General features: G+C 39.4%; 1 pseudogene; it reads left to right on the top strand.

The window, feature by feature from the left end:
- Positions 1-1,914: 1,914 nt before the first annotated feature.
- LOC139446590 (uncharacterized) lies at positions 1,915-10,301 on the top strand (annotated as a pseudogene).
- The last annotated feature ends 8,760 nt before the right edge of the window (positions 10,302-19,061 follow it).

Consider the following 19,061-nt stretch of genomic DNA (forward strand, 5'->3'; position numbering starts at 1 on the left):
TGGTAGCGTTTTGCTGTTTACTGCAGTCACTAAACAAATACTGTGTCCTCACTGCGAGATGTTATTAAATTCATGATACCCGAAGGTGGAATTGATGATTTTACTACATTTAACAGAATTGTATGTGGACAATACAGTTGTGAAAGTAAAATTGTAACATAACATTTAAGAGAGTATTTAAGAGTGTATACTCTTTAACGTGGCCAAACATTGACGTACTGAAACGAGTAGCGAAACCTTATACATATTAATAATGTAACAGAGCAACACAAAAAATAGAAACACATTTAAATAAATTTGGCCGTGTGCACATAAACAACTTGCGGGAAAAAGTATTCATATTACACTGGATTAGCATACTACAACAGAAGAAGTATTCAGTCGATTCGCCTTCAAACAAGTGAAAATGTTATAAGGCATTCAAAGTGCTGGTTGGGTATCGAGTTATATTCTCTTAAAGAAAACAAATATTGAAGCACTAAAGTAACGGTGATCAAATTCGCATGTATCACATTGGGATTCATGGAAGCACGTGACTCATCATGTTTACAAACCCTGTCCAACAAACTTAGCTTGGCATGCTTTAAAACGATGTCAATTTGATGAACCTGAAGCATTTCTGATCAGAACCCAGCATGCTTAAACCTTTGCCATACTCAGCTAATTCCTCAAAATGTTCTCAACTGAGAGATGCCTACTACATTGACTTTGTGACGCTTGGTGAATCGATGAACATCCTTGATCAATTGAAGGTTTTCCTGATATTGGATCATATTCGAGGCTCTCCCGTCCCCTCTTACATGGCTAGTAAAGTGCAAACTATTATTGCGTCCTCGACATATTAAGTCAATTCCCGAGAGAAAAAATATAATAATCGTAGAAATAACTTAAATGTCAAGGAAACGTGTTGAAATCATACCTTTGATCTTGACATTGTGTTTCCTTAGAATAAAGATTAAAGTCCTGTAACGTGATTTTAATGACGTACATCCTGTTTCAGTACCGTAAACGTCGAAACCCTATTTGTCCAGCACCTGGCAGAAGAATAAATCAACCATGTTTCTCTAAGCAACATACATCCGTACATACGTACATCTAACATGCGTTTTCTTTAAAATATGAAATAAAAATTGATAAAAACGGTGACACTGTACACAATTTTGTGTTATTTGTCCCAAATGCGATTTAAAAATCCGAGGAGGAAGAAAGCAAACTGGGCGCCGGCCCGACGTAGAAATTGCTGAGTGCTTTTAAGGTAATTCCCTCAGTGGCAGATATTTTCGTTTGGGTGACGATTTCGCCTGTAATTTTTTACCGTGTGATCGCTATTGCCGTTGGTTAAATAAAATTTTGGTCAAACATTTGTGATTAAGTATACCCTGAAGTATTTAAATTTGCAAAGTTTCTCTGTTGAGTTTACTTGCTCTTTAATAGTGGAGAGAATCATCCTCTGAAGGTGACACCATGTCTGCATGGAGGGCTGTCAGAGTTAACCCTTTCAGCTGGAGATACTTGGTGACAGATCGGTAGCCAATTTTGTTGATTTTCATCAACAGAGAATGCCTAGTCACTTTGATTCCTGCAGAAATATGCTGCCTGGTTGTGAATGTGGTTTAAATGTAGCCAGTAAGCGTGGTATACCAAGTTCATGCAAACTGATAAGGGTGTACTGTTCATCCTTCGTACCTTGGCTCAGAACTTTTCAGCCACCCTTTGTAGGTACGGCACTGAGTCACAATTCAAAGCAAGTCTCTGCGTCAGGTTCTGTCACTGATATGTACCGAAGGAAAGCAAATATACCCTTACAACTGAAACGCATAACCATTTTGTGTTGGAAGTAAAAAGTAAAAAACTTTCAATGCGCATCAGAACACTTGATGAGTGATGACAAGGCACACAGGACACGTGTCCAATATGAAGACAAAGGTCAAGGTCATGAGAACTCAGTTTCTCGCGTGTTCCCCATTAGCGTGGAGTACTGCCTGTCACATCCTGCTCATGGACGAAATGGAAGAAGGGATCACACGTTGGCGAATGTTAGCTCACTCAGGATGTGGGCTTAGAGTGAACTGTTACTTTGGCGGTCGCAGTTGGGTTAACATAATGACATGAGTGGCTTGTTTCAATATTAGTAAATAACTTGAATATCACATTATGTTAAACGTTATGGAAACGAATTCTTCGTCAGTCAAGGAATTCACACGTTTACGCTTTTCCATGTCGCCGAAAGTATGTGTAGTCAATTTCATTCTCCTTGGATATGCCGCGATGTTTCGAAAGCTCAATGTCATGTAATGTGATACCATACGAGATGACTTTATTTTAGTCTGACGGCTCGGGGTAAATAGGCTTACACACAGGGTAAATCACACCATGTACCCCTCGAAATCGGTGGACAACTTATAATATATTGTTCTATATCAAGCACAGGATTGTTTTTAAGTTACACATACATACATACTCGAATAGATAATTCATCAACTAAAACAACAAAACGTGAGAATGTTTTAATCCTGATGAAGCAGTAGTAGTTTAATGTTTCTTATTTTCACTGTGATCATGTGTTTATTTATTCACTCATCTAGCAGGACTAGCTACAAACACTGAGGACAAGTAAAATATGGTTTCCACCAGTCCACTGGACTAATCTTAAACAAACCTAATTTAAAAGGCTGTCGAATAGTGTAGGTCGGGTTATTAGTGTGTGATCGCATCCCTCATGCTTGTCCACTTGCCTGTCTAGTCCAGATTCACCTCCCATTAACCACACGTGTTTACTGACATAATCTGATATTATAAGTAACCTCAATTCATATGACATGTAGGTTTTATAAGGTAACACCGTACTGAAACATAGTGCATGTGAGAAATAGAGGAACGGAAATATTTCCGAAAGCATTATTGAATTTTAACAATGTTGTACATGATTGAGTGTATTACGTATTACACTTCCTCGGTTATATTCTAATCTGTATCAACACTTTTTTGCACCTAATCAAAACAAATTTGTATAAGGCACGTATATCAACAGCAGTTGATACATCTGATATTACCTACATCTTATGAAGTAAATGAAAATATGGATAAACACAACACAGTGTCACTAACAAATCTATTACCCACATGGTTAGCAATAATCAAGTTCATACAACTCCGATGTGCACTAGTGCAAATGTTACTGCATTCACTTATCCGGACTGCATTGTTGACGTCATTCGAATCTTATTGTGACGTAAGGTCGGAATGATGTCACACTAGAAACGACGTTATATCTGAAGATTTTTGACGGTCATTCTTCGACTGAGGCTCTCTTAAAAGGCCATAGTGATTTTTCTAAAGGGGAGCTCAAAAGAAATATAACACTGGCATGTGGGTCATTCTGATTTTACAAAACTCGTTTAAGAATCGCTTGGGAAGTATATATAATTGTGACACTCGTTTAATAAATTCAGAATGACACATATGCTCGTATAATAATCTCTATATGTCACGATCAATAGTATACAGTATGACGTGTATGGAGCAATCACCAAGGTTAAACACACGATTCCCGTTTTGCTTGGATTAACATTATCATTTTGAACTGTAAAGACGATTTAAACTGAAAGAAATTCGAACGTAACGTTTCTTCGTATCCACATTATTAAATAATAATCAATATTATTATGATTCCTTCAATTGCAATTAACACATATCCCGAATCGTATCTTCATGCTTTAACAGCATGTGAAGACGGACGCCAAACTGGACATCCGGTTCATCAGTAACTGGTCGGATGGAAAGGAAATGAGTGGGTACTGTTGTGACAGTGGCTTTGTTGCTGGCTGCATTGATAAGTGTGATCCAATGTTTACCCTATGCATTGATGGGTAGGTACCCTTTTTGTGACAAACTATACGAGTCAAACATGTTTCTGTATATTCTTGTTAATTTTGCAGTATCACCGCATATTTGTAATTTTAATCATGTCGTTTTAAACTTACGCTTTAATTATGTCTGTCACGTGTTTCTGTACATGTGTACCATTTGTGTGCCTTTTTTGCGTGCATTTGACTTTTTTTCTTCAAAGAAAGAATTCATGTTTTCAATACCAACTCGGTTTGCAAGTCACTCAGGCAACATAAGAAGAAGGGTGATTTGTAGATTTGACGGTGTTTCACAACAATTCTCTGTTATTCCAGGCCAGACGGAAGAGAGTCGTGCTCCCTTTACAAGAGGACCACAAACTACATAGATAACCACAACATAATCCACTTTGGAAGCAGCATTCAAGGAACAGCAAATCCTTTCATAATGCAAGTGTTCAAAGCAGTACCGGTAGGAGTATTAACTAAATTGTAAATACATTAAAGGGATACATGTCAGATTATGTGATAGGTCTTCAAGGCCACACACATGAAACCAAAACTATCCCGTGATGGTTGATAACGCGACCAACAAACAAAGTTCTCGTGATGTCGTGATGAATGATTAAATTATAAGACACGCAGATTTAGCTTGAATATTTCTGCCTGTGGTGGTAAGCAACACAGTCAATACACTGTATACATGCTCTTTTCTCCAGTCCTCGATAGAAATAACGGTGCAGGTGTATGACAATGATGACACCTCCAGTGACGATCACATGGACACACTCTCCAAGCTGATCAACATCCAGGCCACTGCTAAAGAACAGACAGCCCTGTACACCCCATACACAGTGTTGGGAAGAACAAAGTGAGTCAGACTAAGACATAACGGTGATGATACAATAGTTAGGTTGGGGGCCAGAACAAAACTTTGAGCAGAGCGAATAGTCTCATGTGTTGTTTATTCACATTCATGTTTGACTGTTGCGTGCAATTTGACCAGCACCAAAGGTTTACATGTAATAATGTTTGGCTCATGGCATTATGAATAATGGCTAGACATTGACACAGCGATATATCTGGAGCAGGAGTGTTTTTAGTCCTTTCTGCTAAGTGACGTGTTTCCCCGCAAAACACGATGTGTATAAGAAACGTTTATGTCAGAATTTTTTGTATCGAGTTGCTGGAGCTGGTACAATAAACTTTGTAATTCTGTCTCATCTGAGAGATCTTGATGGAATTATCAGTGCATTCATTCAGGCGTTGCCTCCACCAGGTAAATCAATATGGAGCTCCTATGCATAAGTACACACGGCGCCATCTCTAGTAAAGAATGATTCAACTGACATCACATTACCATAACCAGCTCGTTGAACAATATTGTCTTACGCCTTTTGACCATACCCAGAGCATAGTTTAAGAAAAAACCTCGACCATTTCATATTAAATTGGGGCGGTCGGGTAGCCTAGTGGTTAAAGCGTTCGCTCGTCACGCCGAAGACCCGGGTTCGATTCTCGACATGGGTACAATCTGTGAAGCCCATTTCTGGTGTCCCCCGCCGTGATATTGCTGGAATATTGCTAAAAGCGGCGTAAAACCAAACTCACTCACTCACTCACTCATATTAAATTTGTTGTTGTGTATGATGAATAATGATGCTGGACCTAAATCGAAAGGAATATTTTAAACTGTAAAGTGTTTTTTTAAATAATGAGAAAGAATGTTCAAAGCACAGTAACAAAACAAGACGACAAACTGAAATGTTTGGAGAGAATTATAATTTCAGCTTACAGATTGAGGTCCGTGCCTACTGTGACCCGGACTGGCACGGGTCTGGGTGTGAGACATATTACAAGGCAACTACTGACGAGAGTCACTACACGTGCAACGAACACACAGGAGCAAAAATGTGCTTTAAAGGTATGTTCAGAAGGTTGATGTCAATGTTTATATGTGTACAACTGTATATACCAAAAGAATATTCAGGACGACCAAACATGTTAAAATTCAAAACACGTTTTAGTTGTACCAAAATATCAGTTGTATAACTCTGTATAGTGTGTAAACACATGACAGAAAATCGCTATCTCACTTTGTATTTATTGTCGTTTGTACCTCGCATGCCGGAGATTTCGACCAGGGAGTAATACAAGTTCTGTTCTGTCGAGTTTGTTACTGCCTAAACACTAAATTTCAAAAGAAAACTGGAATTCGTCTTGAGTTGTATTACGATCCTTCCGCTTTCAACTGTGGCAAAGTACAGTGAAACCCGGTTATCCAGACAGTCATATTCAAAGTGAAATCGATCAGATTGATTAATGTCATGAACAATGAATCATGGGTATGCAGTTATATCCCTTTGCATGTTTAGACGTTCATCTGACAGTGATCATCCAGTGGGGTATCCAGGATTTCACTCTTTCGAAAACCCCTTTGCTGTTTACTGCATGCTTGTATTCCTTGTATTCGAGCTAATGTATTTGGCATTTCAATTCCTGTCAATCATAATATTGCATGATGGAAGGGAGATAACTGCAATCAGGACATCGATGAATGTGTAGAAATTAACAGGTGGTGTCAAAATGGGGGCAATTGCACAAATACACACGGAAGTTTTCAGTGCATTTGTATTGAGGGGATCAACGGTGAGTAGACTATATCTGACAGGCCAAATAGAATATCATTTTGCGATCGATTTTTGGCTACAATATGTGAAATTCGTGCCCCCCTCTCTGGTATGGCTGTAATACATCGTTTCTACAACGGCCGAAACTCTCTATACGCGGGTAAAGATGGGGTGGGGGATGCAAGGTACGTTCTCCCCAACCCCCAACCTCCCCCTACATCTTTTTGGAAGCATACCAAATTACTCGAGTTGACATATCAATCATGCATAACTAAAATAAACTGACTCATATTTGACAACTTGCTCCCTGAATTATTTCCGTTCATATTTTGTAACTTTAAGTGAACCCCCATTTTCTAAAATATGTGTACACACATGTACGCATACAAACACACTTGCATGCACACACACAAACGCGCGTGCCCGCTCGCACACAGATCCAGATATATGATACATATGTAAGCAATTTGTCCAATATATTTAGCATTGCTGGTTCAGATTCAGATTCCGTTTATTCAGAATTCCAGGCCATCTGAACCATAGAACAGTACATATATCTAACATTTATAGGTGCATCTGAATATCTCCTTTGATACAAAGAACTTTGTACAAACAAAAAGGTTTTTTTATAACAAACAGAGCTAAAATCTACTTAATACAGCTCACATTCAAATATAAATGTACATAAAGAGTAGAAATCAAGTGATTTACGTTGACTGCCGAGGCAAGCCAATCTTGTTTAGTAGAAATAGCAACACATTGCATATTATAATTTCCTACTAAGGACATATCAAATCTGTTATATGCTGCTTGTTATTCGTCATACACTTCCTCAACTACTTTCAGGAAGACGATGTGAAAACATCACCAACCAGTGTGCACTGGAGCCATGTCTCAATGGAGGGACATGTGACGGAAACCAAACAGACTTCAACTGCTCATGTTCAGAAGAGTGGACTCGGGAGACATGTGCAGAGACGGTTAATTTCTGTGACAGCGCCCCCTGTAACAGAGGGAATTGTACACAGGACCTCTTGACAGCAACTCGGTTCAAGTGTAATTGTGATTTTGCATGGGTGGGGGAAAGATGCAGCCGAAGTGTTGGTAAGTGAAATGGTGTGTTATATCTCCATATGTGTCGGTCACGTGCTCCGTTCTTGAATCGAAGAAACATGCAGAAAAGTTGTTGTTTCCCGTTAGGTTTCCATTCCGCACTGGGCAAGTAGGTACTCCCTCATCTGGTATTTATATAGGTAAAGTCTGCCTTACAGAAATGTTGCAAGTATCGAAGCGTTTTGAATAATGTCGTACATCAACAACTGTAAACAAAGGGGTAGACAAGCTCCCCACAGCGGAGCTCCCCACACCGGGAGGACAAGGAGGGCGTATGTAAACAGCCGAGGGAGGTCACTCTATATCATGGCCACTACCAAGGTCAATATTATACTAGCGCCTCGATCACATTGCCTCATATTATCACCTTGAATCAAGTTATAATATGCAGTGGCACATGACAGAAGCTGTAGATGCCGTCAGACAACACTTCTGGTTGTCAGATTACAATTTAGTTTAAACTTATTCTTAAAACCTCTTGTTCTTTGTATTCAGACATTATAAACATCACGCTCCTGGGTGAGATTGATCAAACAAATAGAGCTCACCTGACTGATGGCTTGAACCGACTCATTGCCGAACTTGGGGAAATTCTAGGAAAAGTGGATGTCTAGATTACAACAAACATACATATGTGGCTTTTATTCATAACATAGAATGTATTGCCTTTTGTAAGGACGTACCTTTGTTTGCTTGTTGTGCCACACGAAGTAGTATTCCAACTATATGAGACCCTTGAAGGTCCGGGATAAAAAAGGTCTTCAGCAACCCATGCTTGCCCTAAAAGGTGACTATGCTTGTCGTAAGAGGCGACTAAGGGTATCGGGTGGTCAGGCTCGCTGACTTGGTTGATGCATGTCATCGATCCCAATTGCGTGGGATATTAATCCCTGGATTGTCTGGTCCAGACTCGATTATTTACAGATCGCTGCCGTATAGCTGTAATATTGCTGAGTGCGGCGTTAAACAACAAACCAACCAACCAACTATAAGACGGCGGTCTGAAATTGTCGAGGCTCGACCAAACAATCCAGTGATTTACGACATGGGCATAATCCACACACTTGGGATACAATGACATGCAATCAGTCTAGTCACCGATCCTGAACACCCGATCCAATTAGTTGCCTCTTATGTTCACAAGCATAGGTTGCTGGGATCCTCACGGGTGTATATAGACAGTAACTGATTATGATTGACATATTAAGCTATGACTGATACTATAACTCAATCTTATTCTCGGTCTCATTATTCTAATTTTATATGCAAGTTTATGTCGTAGCACTTTCTGTGATTAGATCAGTTCAGATCACTACAGGTCAATACGTGCGTGTTTCAGAGACCACATGACAATGTGCCGGCCGTTCTACTTCCTTTAGGACTTGTCCTAATGGCTGTACTCCTTCTGGTTACTTTCGGCATCTGGAAAAGAAAATCGTAAGTGGTACATGACATACCAATTGATTAACAGATTGCGTTGTACAAAGAGAGCTGTCAATGACGACAGCCATTCTGATGACCTTTCGAATCAGACCTCTTAATACAATCGAGCTAATCCCTCAAGACATATCATACACCGTCCATTTGAACTAGCACTGTTTTGAAGAAACGAATTTGTTCCGGAAATTACTTGGAAAAATATAGTTTAATCTTAGGTTTTACACACAAAAATGATTGTCATCTAAAGATGCTAGATGTCCTGCGGATATTGTTAACTCGGAATCTCCATTCAGAGGAATGTTTTGAAGCACTGACTGAAACAGTATATTGTCGCTAACAAAATTTCCAGGTCACAAAACCCAACACGAGGGGCAGGATGAGAAATATGTATTCACATAACCAGCGAAATTCATAAACTTTTAGATATTTTTGTCTTACATTGTACTGATATATGTCTATGCAGGGAGCTCGCAGTGGGGTTATCAATAATGATTCCGTACAGCAATGTTATAGACACATGTAACCCTGAACTGTTTAGACTGGTTCAGGGAACAAATAAAACTTTGATATCTAAATGATTTATTACAATGCACTGAGAAGTAATAACATTCGAAAATAATTCTTTTTTATCAAGCATTGAAGTCAACAACTGTCATTTATTCGATTATCAAGGGACAAGTCGCAATGCACAGACGACGACAACGATCAAATCAACTCATTTGAGATGGATGTGCCATGTAGCAGGAACCCAGACACAGCCGGTACCATTACAGGGGATCTTCAGGATGCAAGTGCATTTCCAGATGGTTACACACGTCTCCTCTTCCATGACGTAGATGAAGGGACACTGGACACACACAGTGATGACACATCCAACATCCACCGGGCAACTGGGGATATGACTCTTGACTCGTGGAGCCGAGAGGGAGCAAGCGTTTCTCCAGATGACAACGCTCGTCTTGGTGACGTAGCAACACTCGATACTTGCCGTCGTGTCACATCTTACATCCAACCAGTAACTGGAGATATGACTCTTGACCCGTGGAGCCAAGAGGGAGCAAGCGTTTCTCCAGATGACAACGCGCGTCATGGTGACGCAGCAACACTCGATACTCGCCGTCATGCTACATCATACATCCAACCCGTAACTGGAGATATGACCATTGAACCGTGCCAGCTACAGGGCGAGGAAGAGGATGAGTACACTGTCATAGATGACAACGATGTTGAAAACAACTCCCAGGAAGACCCTTATGAAAAGATCGAGTTTTAGTTGTCCTAGACGATGTATGGGTTATTGAAGGAAATGAATGTATTCGACACACGACACTTTGCATGTGTACCTGGTACAAGAGTTAACAAGAGTTTGATGTCGTTCTGTTATAGTATAATATACATATAGGAGATTTACAGAAAACTATAAATATGGGATTAAATAATCTATTGAGCATATTGAAACAAGTGTCTTCCAGGCAATATTTCTGACACAAAACGTTAAAACCTATTCGTATTACGGAAACTATCGAGAGTTAATAAGCACAGTTATCATGTGACGTGACGTCATAGTGGAGAATTGATTTGCAGACGATCACTCTTCCTGGCATCACGTGACAATGCGGTCGACGAAAACGCTAAATGACCTTACATATATTTGTCCAGATGGATATGAGCCAGTGGTTGTCTTAACAGCAGCGAGGACAGCGAGGAAGATCTGGTGCCAAACACTATCCTGACATTTAAAAAAAAAATGGATGTTTATCAATAAAACATAATTCGTGAGACAGTTATTCTTGTGTAAAATATGCAGATTGAAGCTTAGCATTGTCAAACCATTTTTAATTGTGTTGTCTTTATGCTAAACAATTATCATAGGGCTATTTAAGCTAGTTTTTTTCATTAGAAATGAATGTTATATATTAAAATTGTATTTTCTAGCGGTGGTTGGTTCATTTAATACTGCCGTGTAAACAGTTATAATAATATGTACTTCACTGGTCAATAGAGGGTTAATAGATGCTGGCATTTAGCTTACTACATGCATAGTGACTCTACTCGTCTTGTCAATAGAACATCCATCCTTTTAACATGGACTGACATATATCAGAGAAAGACACAAATGAAACATGAAATCAATTTATTCATCAACAAATAAATCAACTAAACTGACAATATCACACTAAAAATGTTTGTCACATTATATTTTCTCCAAAAAAGGTACACCAAATTCATACTTATCCAACCTAAAACAACCTAAGAATTAAACAGAAAATGAAAGTAATCGTCGGTGGGGGTGGTGGTGCATCCAGACACTGTTTCGTAACTTCGCTTGAAATCGCACCCTTACAATGTTTTTAAGATTTGTGTTGTGTAGTATTCTGGTTTCTGGGGTGAACAATTGAGACTCAGAGTGAACAATTAGACGTTTTTGGGATTCAGGGAAGGAGGGGGATTGGTACCCTTAAAAATGTAGATATGTTCATCCTTCGTGGTTTGTAAATACATATATGAGACCCATCCCACAATCAGACAACTACGCAAGATCATGAACTGAATATGTAAATTTATGTACATCAAAATTGTGCCAAATATATAACCCGTAGTATGTAATCTGATCCATGTGCATGGTCCTATGATATTGTTATACGAGGGTAGTCATAGATCACGTGTTACAATGAATGCAAAAATGTATTTTCGTAACGAAGTTGGTTCACCTTGTGTGAATCTCTTTTTCAGACAGATGCCTCAAAATTCAAGAATCACAAAACGGCATGACCAGTCGGTGTCCATTTTCCTTCTCGCTGACATCTACCCGTGAAGAGCAGGGGTAGAATAGGTCTTCAGCAACCCATGCTTGCCGAAAAAGGCGACTGTGCTTATCGTAAGAGTCGACTAACGGGATCGGCTGGTCAGGCTCGCTGACTTGGTTGATGCATGTCATCGTATTCAAATTGCTTGGATCGATGCTGATGATGTCAATCATTGGATTGTCTGGTCCAGACTCGATTATTTACAGACAGCCGTCATATAGCTGGAATATTGCTGAGACAGCGTTAAACAACAAACAAACAAAAACAAGCAAAACATCGCTTTCCTCCTCGCTAAATCGGTCTTTTCGCTTGGAACTTTCAAGAAATGACACTTCGTACATTTCTTAGAGTAATACACTCCTACGCCCACACCATACGGAAAATCGCTTCATTGTCATGTTGATTAATGCACGGTAAACGAAACAATATGTCGGACGGCTCTCCACTATGACGTCACAGCTATAGCTCGGCCCCCAGCTGGGATGTCAATTTGCATACGCGCTGGTGGTGGGATCGGGGCAGTTGTTTGTTGCTTTTTAGATAACAATGAAATAACATATGAATGAAATAAATAAAAAATATGATTAAATATGTACTTTGGAAGACTATTTAACATGTTGTAAAAAGGTTATTTTTTCTGTAGACATCCTTTCAATGCATCAGGGAGGCCAACAACACACTGTCATTGCAGGCTATCCCAGTGCATCAGGTAGCTCAGTGGTTGAAGTGTTGCCTAACACGCCGGCTGACCGGGTTCTAAACCCACGATAAGCACATGTTGTGACCACCACATCTAGGATCTCTTCGCGTGTGATCTAATAAATGTGGGATACTAAAAAGTAAATTCCAGGACTGTGTCATGTTACTTCGGGAGGTGGGGTACCCTATTGTGAAAGTGTTAGCCCCTCAAGCGAAAGACCTGCGTTCGATTCCCCACATGGGTACAATGTGTGAAAGCCATGGTTGGCGTCCCTCGCCGTGATAACGGATTGAATATTGTTTAAACTCGGTCCGACCTTACAAAGCCATTTATATGTCACAAATACTGACTATAGATATGGAGACCTGTTTGTAAACAGGGATAGATTACATGATGTACATACCATATCATCTATATGCAGATGTAACTTTAACATTGTATACGATCGGCCAGTTCAAGTTTGCAAATAAAATTCTAAAAGCTTTTCTTATTCACTGTCAAGTTATTGACGAGTCGCTCCACATATCAATGTTGGAGGAAAGTTTAAGCATGAAACACATGCTACAGGCAGTGAATACCCGACAAAACATAACTGATACTACATACGCGCATTGTAAATGATTGTAAAAGTTTACCACGTCCTTTAATGAAGGTAATATTCTCGAAACAATCAACATATGAGAAATCGCAAACTTCAGAGAATCGTTCCGGATGACCACAAGAGATTTCTGTACTATGACTGAAATGGTGTCGAAAGCAACGCAAGGCTCTAGTCAAGTACACACTTTATTACAAAATTGACGATGCTCCACTAACTATTTGTGGCTTGGTCATTCAGTCTGTTTCCTGTTTCAAAAAGTTCTGTTTCCTTGTCGCGTAAATGTAATATTAACAATATGAACAAATGTGGAGCCTTTTTAGCTTCAAGGCAGTTTATGATATTATATTGATAGCTGACTCATCCAATCATGTTCTCAATGTTGGAGAGAACTATTGTTTTGGCAATTGCAGTGGGATTACAGATGACATAAGTGACATTAGAGATAATATTGAAAAAAATGATGGGAATATTACATTAATAAAACGTTGTGGAAACGTACTCTTCTTCAGTCAAGACGTTTTCAATATCGTCTCTATAACGTAGGTAGGAGTATAATAACGTATCAGTAAAGGCACGTACAAACACTACATGTACGTTAATGTCATCTTCCGTGGATATACATTTGACTGTCAGGTTTCTAGCCCGTTGTGTTGTGGAAATACAGTGAAACGGCGACGTTATTCAATGTTGTTTTGCAGCCATGGTGTCACGCCGACATGTTAACAATTCACTATCAGGTATACAATGAGATACAATCAGTCTGCTCACTCACTGAAACGACTCTGTCTTCATTGTAGTCGGCTGTGAATGCCCAAGTCACACGTAGTTGACCAACGTGTTTTCATAAAGTGGGTGATTGACTCGAGTCTTGGTTTGCTTTGGACGCCATTTCATTCATATTACAGAAATCCTCTTTAGTCACCTGGATCGATTACCCAGCTAGTCTCTGATGTTCACAAGTGCGTGAGTTCTCATTTGTATTAATGTCCATTGTTCCGAGAATAGTATTCAAGGAAATAGAAATCTTTTAAAATTATTTACAATTTGGGTGCATGTATAAACGACCATTATCTGCATGAATTGTCAGTTATTTTTTGTCTAGTAATGGCTGCATGCGCCTTGTGTTTCATGCCTAACCTTTTTTCAAAACTTGACAAGTGTTGAGACAGAAGTCTGGTGAATAACTTGATAGTGCTTAAAGAAAACTTAAAGATTATTATATTTGTAAACTTGAATTGGCTGCTTGTCTTTAATAATTAAGACATACCGGCAAATAGCTGATATGATTTGTACACTATAAAATTTATCCCTACTTACAAATTAGTCTCCATATCTATCTGGATCAGTAAATATTAGAAAATGAGCAGTATTCATAAATTGCTGGTTGAGGTCGTAGATATAGCGAGTTGGGTTTTACTTCGCGTTAAGCATTATTCCATCCATATCATGGAGGGGGACACCAAGTGTGATGTCCTCAATGACATACATCTGCGCCGTTGAGAAAATAACGTGTACTCTGTGTTTATTGTGTTGTTTACGAGCACAGGCAGTAGTGTTGAAGCTAAATCTACGTGTTGTATAATCTAATCGTTCATAATACACAAGTACATATATTGTTTTACTTTGTATTTGTTTGCTGTTCAACGCTCAAGTCGGGAATATTACTGCTTCAGTACGGTGTTACATTATGAAACCTACATATCATATGGATTGAGGTTACTTATTATATCAGCTTATATCTGTAAACAGGACTGGTCAATAGGTTTCATGTCTGGACCAGACAAGTCAGTGGTAAACAGCATGAGGGATGTGATCACACACTAATAAGCAGGTGAAGCGTTGCATGCATATGGTGATACAAGCACCAACATTGGCATGGTGACTCCCAATGTCTGATTAGGAACCTGAAAATCCAAGATGGCGGCCATTTTTCAAGATGGCTACCAAATGGACCTCCAGATAACGATTTATTTTCATAAATAGGGATCTACACTAAAAATCAGGTGAAGCGTTGCATAATCACGCGATCTTCAATATTCGTTATTTTCAAATTCGCTGTTGAAGTTCGTTTTGTTTAAGACTAGTTCAGTTTGTAGCAAGTCCTGCTAAATCGAGACATAAAAATGAAAAAATAAACACAATAACAGTTTCTATATCAAATGAGGAAACATGAAATTACTGTTTCATCAAGATTAAATCTTCTCACAGTATAGCTGGTGTAATTAACTGTACATGTATATATTAAGGCTTCAAGTCCTATTCAGCACTAGGTATATTATAAATTGTCAGCTGATTGCGAGGGATATATGATGTGATGTAGCCTTTTATCTCACCGACATTCATTCACACTGACCAGGAATATGTGTCCAAAGTTTCACGGAGTTTGCAAATCTCGTAGCAGACGGACCGAGTTACTTCCCTTTATCTAATGCATTCGGATGAACACGTGTTCATTACTCATTACGCATCACTAAACAATACTCATGCGACATATATCTACACTATCTGCCTATTGATTTCTCAGGGTCTACACGAGCGGGCCACATGGGAAATCTTGTCCCGCTCCTTAACCAATGCGAAGCCTGTATTTTGCTGTTAGGTAAGATGATACTGGTTAGCTTAACACCGTACTGAAACAGCATTATTAAATGTTAACATTTTTGTACTAGATTGAGTGTATTAAATATTACACACATTATTGTATTCTGGTAGGCATTCGAACCTAACGTTTTTCCATCTCCACTCCATCATTTATCTTCATGCCTTAACATCATGTGAAGACCGACCGCAGTTCATCAGTTACTGGTTGGATGCGATGGCAAGTCGTGGGTTCTGCTGTGACAGTGGAAATCGTGATTGGTGCATTGGTCCAATATTTATCCTGTGCATTGTTACCTTTTTCATGACAAACTATGCGAGGCTGGCACATCTAATTTAAATGCATGCCCCGGGCCCTTGTTGCTAATAATACATCAGGATAAGTACCAAAAAATGTTATGTTTATATTGTCTTTCTGATTTATATAGTGAATATAGTTTATGTAGATTCTTGTTTAGTTTCCAGTATCACCACATATTTGTAAATTAATAATGTCAGCGGCCTTTTTAAAAATACTTTCATTATGTCTGTCATGTGTTTCTGTACTTTATTTAACTTTATATTTTCAACGAAAGAATTCACGCCACTATTACCAATTCGGTCTGCAAGCATTCTGGCTACATATGTATGCTCTGTTTTTAATATAGAGTTCTGTTACCTGCAGATCAGACGGTGTTTGACAAGAATTCTCCGTTATTCTAGCCCAGAGGGGCGGTCGGGTAGCCTAGTGGTTAAAGCGTTCGCTCGTCACGCCGAAGACCCGGGTTCGATTCCCGACATGGGTACAATGTGTCAAGCCCATTTCTGGTGTACCCCGCCGTGATATTGCTGGAATATTGCTAAAAGCGGCGTAAAAACAAACTCACTCACTCCAGCCCAGATGGAAGAGAGTCGTGCTCTCTTGATAAGAGGACAACAAACTACATAGATAACCATAACACAATTAACTTTGGAAGCAGCATTCAAGGAACAGCAAATCCTTTCATCATATAAATGCCCAAAGCAGTAGCGTTTGGAGAATTACCTAAATTGTAAATACACTTCAGGGATACATGTCAGATTATGTGATAAAACGTCAAGGCCGCATACATGAAATCTAAACGGTCCTGTGATTGTTGATAACGAAACTAATAAACACAGTTCTCGTGATGTCTTGTCACAGGTAAGTCTCAATGTATGCCAGCGTGTCACTGAAACTCGATGACAATTCATAGTACCAACCGTTATTTGTTCTTGGCTAGATTCGATTATTTGCAAGTAGCCGTGAACAATTTGCAAGTAGCCGTGAACAGGCAGTAATATTCCCGACTTGAGCGTTGAACAGCAAACAAATACAACGTAAAACAATATATGTACTTGTGTATTATGAACGATTAGATTACACAACACGTAGATTTAGCTTCAATACTACTGCCTGTGCTCGTAAACAACACAATAAACACAAAGTACACGTTATTTTCTCAACGGCGCATGTCAATGAGGACATCACACTTGGTGTCCCCCTCCATGATATGGATGGAATGATGCTTAACGCGAAGTAAAACCCAACTCGCTATATCTACGACCCCACCCAGCCATTTCTACAACACAACGGGCTAGAAACCTAACAGACAAAACAAGTGAAACGCTGTGATTCACTGATCTAAGTCAGATACAAGTAATTACGGATGCCACTGCTTTCTTCAGATGCCCATAACGATCATTAGATAAACCAGCCGGCTGTATAATGTGTGTTCTCCCCGATCTACACCCATCACGTGTGACACACATTTATATAAGTGATATCACGTTGACGATGAAGATGAAGACGAAGGGAAGGCCGATGATTAGGGCAGGCCCTTGATACATCTTTTAAGGCTGTCCAGTCACCACTAAAGTACTTAGACTTGATCGAGACCGCATCCAACTATATCACTGTAAAGATACCCTTCTGGGAATAAAAGTACTTATATGCTTAGTCTTTACTTAGCCTTTACAATGTTGAAAGTGGATACATATGTGCTTCTTGGTAACCAAAACTTTCAAGTCACCTATGCAGTAGTTTATGCTTTAGCGATGTAGTTCTATTTACGTCACGTGGTTAAGATGTAAATGTAATGTATAAAGCCTCTGTAGTTTCACTTATGCATTAAAGGCAGTTTATTATATTGATAGCGGACTCATTCTATCACGTTCAATGCTTAGAGTGAACTGTTGCTTTGGCAAGCGAAGTGGGATGTAACAGATGACATATGTGGCTTGTTTCAATCTTAATAAATAATGGGAATATCCCGTTATTAAATCATTGGGGAAAAGTATTCTTCATCAGTCATGACCCAATCGTCTAAGGCGCTGCGATTCGCTGTGCAGAGTTGCGTCCCTTGGGTACTCAAGAAACCTATGATTGTGGGTTCGAATCCCGGTTCGCCCCGAATATGTTTCTAGGTTTGTCAGCACAATACCTGTGCTCGTGGGTTTCACCGAACTGTTCTGTGAATGTTGATAATGTAACTAACAGACACAGGTCTCGCAATGCCAGGTCATAGATTAGGCTCAATGTCTGCAAGCGCCATTGTACATATTTAGAAGAAATACATGTATCATGTGAATGATGAAGTAATAAGGGGTCACGGGTGGTCCAGTAGGGCGCCGCAATTTGCTGTGCAGAGTTACGTCCCTTGGGTACACCAGAAACCTATTATTGTGTTCGTATCCTGGTTCATCCCGATTATGTTTCTTGGTTTGTCAGCACCATACCCGTGCTCGTGGGTTTCACCGAAGTGGTAAACGTCTGAGACCTGCATCAATTCGGGCTTTCCTTCTACATTAAGCTGACACGCCGTGATATAACTGGAATACTGTTAAAAACGACGGTAAACCTAACTCACTCACTCAATAATGTTTTGGGCTTTAAATCCGCTTTCAGCAGTATTTCAGTTAGATCATGGGTGTCAACTTAAAGTGTGAGGAATGCACGAAGTGATGCAGATAGTGTGTAAATTGTGTTTTTCCATGACCAATGTCATCGTCAACCAATATATTATTCATGGAGTTGTCTTCCAAACAATGCGTTTCGTATCCTCATGTTCTACTTAAGAAATAAACCTACTGTGTTTTGAAATTTGATGTTGTCCCACTGTAGAGTAGATACCTCTTACTTTAATTTGGAACCTGCTTCATTTCGGGCTTTCCTCACATATTTAGACGACACGCCGTGATAGAATTGAAATACTGTTCAAAGCGGCGTTGAACCCAACTCACGTACTCACTATCAGCGGCCATAGGATATATCCACGGAAGATGGCATTAACGTACATGTAGTGTTCGTACGTGCCTTTACTGATTCGT

The sequence above is a fragment of the Haliotis cracherodii genome, unplaced genomic scaffold (genome assembly GCF_022045235.1).
Source record: "Haliotis cracherodii isolate W230 unplaced genomic scaffold, xgHalCrac1.p SCAF_6, whole genome shotgun sequence".
Taxonomy (NCBI): Eukaryota; Metazoa; Mollusca; class Gastropoda; order Lepetellida; family Haliotidae; genus Haliotis; species Haliotis cracherodii.